This window comes from Plectropomus leopardus, chromosome 16 (assembly GCF_008729295.1).
Source record: "Plectropomus leopardus isolate mb chromosome 16, YSFRI_Pleo_2.0, whole genome shotgun sequence".
Lineage (NCBI taxonomy): Eukaryota > Metazoa > Chordata > Actinopteri > Perciformes > Serranidae > Plectropomus > Plectropomus leopardus.
In genome coordinates, this window is record NC_056478.1 from 30,898,109 (window position 1) to 30,904,902 (window position 6,794).

Here is a 6,794-nt window from a genome sequence, read left to right on the forward strand (position 1 = left end):
TGTTTGTACAAATACTGAGATGTTGGTGGAGTTTCTATATTTCTATGAAACCTCAAGTACAGTTTCTATATAGCTAAGGAAGACAGAGACACTTTGAATTTTGAGTTGGTATGTATCCTGATAGAATTTATTAAATAAAATATCTAATATTATAATGACAAATGAAGACATACATTTTGGTTGGATGCCATCTGTTGCATAATGCACTAAATTATAATATTTTCATCAAAAAAGGGGGATATATATTAATTAACTCACTGAGTGCCAGCCCTATTATATAATGGAAAGTGGCTTGTGCCAGCTTTTCTGGCCATTTTGAGTCATCTTTCAAGACCCACAGAATATTTTGTACAAAGACTCTGAAAACATTGAATAGCTCAAATGACTCTCTTTTTTGCCATGGAAAAAAAACAAAAAAAAACCATTTGTTTGCACCTTGCTCCATTCTTGATTTATCTGAAGTTGACTAGAGGCTAGTTTCATCAAAAAAGACCACTTCGATACAAAATTGTATTACAATTTTTATATTACAAATTTTATTTCAGAGTAAAATATATATGCAAAGTATAGCACTATGCAACACATCATGGCCCCAGTTCAGAGAAAAGCCACAAAATAGAACCAGAGTCCTTTTCCATCATTCCTACCTGCAGTATTCGGGCGACTGGGCCTGTTTTGAACACACTACAAGGAGTTTGAGTTGGGCAGTTGGGAGGGGAGTTGGATGGGTCCCACAAACTACTACTACTACTAGTCTGGGGTTTGCTTTCTGTATTGATGTTAAGGTTTTTTTACTACACCTTACCATGTTCCTTTTTGCCTAAACCTAAACATAAGTGACTTTGTTGCGGATATATCTGGACCATCATGGCGGCCCACATCGGTTGCTATGTGCTCATGTTGTGTAAACACAAGCACCATCCCATCATGTGAATTTGTTGACATCACGGTAACGGCATCCCAGAGTGTAAACAGCTGATGCATAAGAATACCCACAAAATCAAAAATAGATGCAGAATATCACTAACAGAGTGGCACCATGTGACAAGTTAGAGCCTCAGGTGATGTGTAGTAATCCACTGAGAGAGAGCCAGGCAGAGATGTTGTCTGTTGCCTGAGTTTCAGAATTGGGAAAAGACAGCGTCAAATGAGTATCATCTGCATAGCTTTGGTAGGAAAAGCCATGTTACTGAAAAACAGAGCCGAGTGACTTGGTGTAGAGAGAATAGAAGAAGAGACTCAGAATCATACCCTGAGGGACACCAATTGTGAGGCTACAAGGCTCAGATATAGATCCTTACCCTGTGAGTGCAGTGCTGTTTGACCATGGATGTGTGTGATAATTGTTTGCTTGTCTACTTATAGATAACTGAAGGCACCCCTTGACTGGTCTTCGGACATCTTTCCACAGTTACCACTGCCCATGCCAAGTACATTTCTTGCTTTAGTCACACACCCTGACTGACTATGACACAATTCTTGGTGTGGGTAAGTAGGCCCCAGCAGCACTTTCAAAGGTGAACCATCAGAAGCTCCTCTCCACATTCCAAGAACTGGGTGCCCCCTGCTCTGTTCAAATCCTACACCAAGAAATCATGTACAGGTAAATGGTGAATCGACTGCACTTGTGTAGTGCATTTCTTCTCTTTTGACCATTCAAAGCTCTTTCACACATGTTACATTCACCCATTGACATAGACATTCATACCCTGATGGCCGAGGTTACTGTATAGGGTACCACATGCTACTCAGTAACCATTCATATGCACTCACATTCCGAGCAATTGGAGTTCTGTATCTTTCAAAAAGATAGTTTAACATTTTGCCTGGAGGAGCCAGGAAGCAAACCATCGACCTTCCTATAAGAGGACGACCCGCTCTACCTCTGAGCCACAGGGTAACTTGGAGAGGATCTGTATTTGAACCTTGTAGCCTCATTTTTGGGGTCCTTCAGGGTAATGTCCCATCCTCATTTCTCTCAACATCAAATCACTTGGCTCTGTTTTCGAGTGACATTCCAGCCCGTCACTGGAATGTCATCCAGTCTGAAACCCAAGCTAAAGATCGCATCTCTGCTTGGCTTGCTGATATCTCTTGTTGGGATACTGCACACCACCTGAGGCTCAGTCTTGGCCTAAGTGAGTGTCTCTGTCTTCCAAGGAGGGCTTCTCCCATCCACAACCTCTTCATCTCCACTGAGAACTATGTGGTGTCTATAACTCAGGCTTCAAGGAAACCAAGTTTTGTCAACCCTCTCCTGTAGATTAATTCTCCAAAGCATCTGGGGGATATGACCATTTATCATCCAGGAGGCGACGCAGGTTCTAAATAAAGCCTTGGTCATCTCATGATTCTCATGACTACTTTATTATTTACTGACTGATGTGGCTGCATGTGCCATCCAACCTCAGCAGTTTATCCAGAATGCAGTGGCCTGACTGGTCTTCCACCTACCCAAGTTTTCCCACATTTTTCTGCTCTTCAGCACCCTCTACTGACTCTTTGTGCTGCTCAAGCTCATCCTATGTCCAGGACATTACCAAATTATACACCCCAGCCTGCCCACTGCGCTTTGCCAGTGCCATCTGATGTGCGACTCCCGAACTAAGAAGGGGCCTGGGTAAAGCTCTGCAAAGTGACAGCTGTTTGCTGTCCTCACTGAATGAAGAACAAACTCTCCATTGTAATTTGGTCGGTACACATTCAACACATCTTCTGTCCTGGTCTGAAAACTCAGCTGCTCAGACTGACCCTTGGCCCATAAAATAATAGTAAAAAATGTCTTTCTCTATCTTTCTATCCTCTAAATATAAAGGTAATGTACTTGCTTATTTCTTGTTTCTTATTTCTTAAATTCTACAGACTCAAAATCCAAAAATACATTAAGTGTCACTATCTTTAGAACTGCTTGAGGGTTCATACAAATATAGAAACTGCAGGATAGTGAGTGTTACATTGACACCAATATCTCAATATTTGTAATCACACAAATGTCAGAACACTCAGGACATATACATAGGGGTCATAGGGCTTTCATTTAATATTTGGGACATGTATATGTTTAATTTAGCTTAAAAGTTAAAAATATAAAACTTGAACAGATAAAAACATCCACTCAGTCAGTTTTCGGTAACCACAGTATGAACAGCTTTCCACATATAGCAACTCAAACATTTGTTTGTTGAGAGGCTGATAACAGCTGCTGTTCCAAACAGCCACACAGTGTTCAGTGACTGAATTCTGTACTTGACTTGGTAGACCGTTAAGCTAGGTGCCATAAGACAGTTAAATCAATGAAAATGATATTCATATTATTTTAGACTTATTTTATTTTGAATCACTGCTCCTGATTTCTTTATTTTTTAAAAATGTATTTATTTATTTTTAATAATGCATGATTTCAAAAGCAGCTTTTGCTAGATAGTTTTTGCAGTTTAATGACAAAACCTATATGGTGGCTCTAAGAATACAGTATATAGTTAAAAATGATAACCTAACAAAGAGATGAACATATTTATTTGTAGCACTCCAGAGAATATGTCAAAGTAGTTTTGAGTCAGAAAAATTTGCTTGAAATATTTTCCCAGAAATGATCATCCTGAAAGCTGATCTGAACCAGCTGTAGAAAAAAGCATAAATAAATGGATTGAGCATTGAGTTTGACAGTGTAAGCCAGTTAAGCGATTCAATCACAGGAACTGACACACTATCAGCATTAACAAAACTAAGTGTCAGGCAAAAAAAGAAAGGAGTCCAGCACATCAGAAAGACTCCCATAATGATAGCCAAAGTTATTGTAGCCTTTCTCTCCATCTTACTGACAGTTGCAACAGTTGTGTTCTGGATGCTGCGTGCCTGCCACAAGGAAAATCTTTAGGTAGATACAGATCATTATGATCACTGGCAGGTAAAAGGAGAAAATAATTCCCAATGTATTGGCTAGAACAGCATCAATTAAACACTTTTGATTGCACTGATCTTGGTTTGATCCTGCTATTACTTGACCAATGGCCACCACAGCAGAAACAGTCCAGCTGACCAGAATCATGATCACAACAACATGACCATTTATCTTAGTTCTGTATGTCAGAGGCTGACACACTGCATAATATCTGTCAATAGATATGCAACATAAATTCAGAATGGAAGCTGTGCTCAGTGTTACATCAAAGCTGTCCCGCACTTTGCAGAATAAATGCTCGTAATACAAACATGAGCTAAGAGAGAACGCCATGCTGAAAGGAAAAACTACAACCCCAACAAGCAGGTCAGCCACAGCCAGAGAGAGGATGAGAGAGTTTGTAGGAGTGTGGAGCTGTTTGAAGTAAATGATGGAGATTATTACAAGAAGGTTTCCACATACTGTGACAACAGACAACAAGCCAAGAAAAATATATAACAAAACACATTTGGTAGAAGGAGTGATTTTTACTATGAACGTTGCATTGTGTATTTTGTAGCAGGGATGCATGTCATAAATTGCAGTAGATTTTTGTTCCATGCTCCTACGGGTCATTGAAATGAGCTTGTCATTAATAATCAATAGAACTGGAAAACTTCAAAAAACATGTCTTTAGTTCTGCAGTATAATGCACAGTACAAATAGCATTGCCTATTCAAAAGATCAAAATTACAGATTATCATTTCATGTTCAATGTTCAGACAGTATATTACCATAACTGGTGTAACCTCTGGATAGTCCACATCTCTGTGTTGATGATGGGTGTCTGTGGCCACCGTGCCAAACATGAAGTCTATCAACCCTAATCTCATTACCATAATTACAGCAAACTTTGGTCGTCCAATCCAAATTGAGAAACTGAAGAACGTCATAGATGGTAGAGATCAATGAAGCATGAAGTCTGTACAATGCAATATTGTAAATCCCTTTTAAACATACTAAAATTCATAATATTTTCTAAATAATTTAGGGATAAGATCACTAAAGTCAGTAGGATATTTTCTCTAAGGCAAATTATTGTCAGAACAAACTTTTGTTCCAGTCTTGCACAATTTGAAACAGTGAAAACTTTGACCTTACACAAGGTTCCAATTTATAAACAGGAAAAGTGCACTCAGTAGAGTTCAGATCACTGCCAAGAGGCAACCCAAGCTGATTACGACTAGTCCAGGCAATTCTTAGAATTCAAGCAGACGCGCTGCATTGCGTATCAGAGGCTTATAAAAATACATGCCTCGTCTATCTTGATGGAGCTGCAGCAGGTTGCACAATGCAGATTGATCTCTCATGCTAATAAGCACTTTATGTCTGATATGGATAGCTACCAATGTAATTATGAGAATGAATGTATTTATAATAACTAAACAGCCACAAATCGTTGATTCATGTTGATCATAACTGAATTTAGCCCGTAGGTTACTGCTCAACAAAGTAATAAACACCAACATTAAAACAATGAAAACAGACAAGAAAAAAAAACATGTAACTGCAGTCTGCTTACTTACTGAGTGTAGATGCAAAACATGAACAAATAACACAAAAATAACAAATAACAAATAACACAACTTGCATGAACAAATTTTGCAAGTCTACAAAATCAAGCTGACAAAACATTTCCTTGGTCCCAGTGTGGCTCCCCCAGAGGAGCTGTTATGATGATAATTCTCTTGTCTCCTTGCAGATCCTTTCACCCATCAACCACTGGAAACATTAAAAATCCTTTTCCTTATCAGAGTCCTCATTCAAGATTTACAGAAGTTTGTAAGGCTTTTCAGTTGATGGGGACTGGAAAGGTACACACAACCTTGGTCTTTACATCCTTAGAAGCTAGCATCCTTAGAAGCTAGCATCCTTGGAAGCTAGCACAGGTCAGCACTTTGGAGCTTGCCAAATACAGCTTAGACACAATACAAATGTGGTTCCCAGGACGGGGAGAGAATTATGTTGCTGTCCAGGTAAATAAAATAAAAATAAAAGATAAAGCCTGTAAATTCTCCCTCCCCAGCTACGAGGTCTCACTGTGAGGATTCTGGATGTTGAGGGGGTATTCTTCAGTCCAAGTGGCATGACTTTAGATGAAGGCTGTGATTTCGTGCACCTCATCCATTTTAACCTGCCATTACCCACTAATTAATACTGTGTTCCAATCAACTCGAAGGTCAGAGCTTTCCGAGTTGAAAACTCAGAGCGTTCCAAACATACTGTGTTGGAAGTATCATAAAAGTATCATAAAAATGGTGGCCAGTGACAAGGGGATGTTCTTGTGGCAAGCGGCAAGAAAATTAAACAGTGATAACGTCAGCCTTCTGGCATATTTAAATAAAGAAGACGAGAGGAAGCAACGTGTAAGGTAAAACCCCTTTATATATTTAATTTTATGTTGTATTTGTATTCTCAAGCAAATTGCCTTCTTTAGTATTATATATTGCTATATACTACTTTATATATAGTTTACGAACGCTACTGTACCATTGCTGCCATTGTTGTGTGACATCAGATGAGCAAATCTCAGTGAAGTCTGGCTACATTTTTTTCTCGGACTTTCCGAGTCGGAGCTCCGACTTCAGTGGCCGTTTCAGTGCACTTTTTCAAGTTGAAAAGAACTGACTTTCGAGTTGACTGAAAAGCAGCATAAGTCTAAGTTAGAGAAAATGGCCACACTTGACAGACTATCCAATATCTCCTAGACTGTGGGAATGGGGCAGGCATTAGTGACTGCATTGTCATTCACTTTCCTGAAATTTATACAGAAACTTGGTTTGCCAGCCTTCCTAGGTATCAGTACTACAGAGGGAGCCCACGGGCCAGATCAAGTGCATGATGCAGAACTAAT

General features: G+C 39.3%; 1 pseudogene; it reads right to left on the reverse strand.

Annotated features, from left to right (window-relative positions):
- Positions 1-3,540: 3,540 nt before the first annotated feature.
- LOC121955240 lies at positions 3,541-4,471 on the reverse strand (annotated as a pseudogene).
- Positions 4,472-6,794: the final 2,323 nt, after the last annotated feature.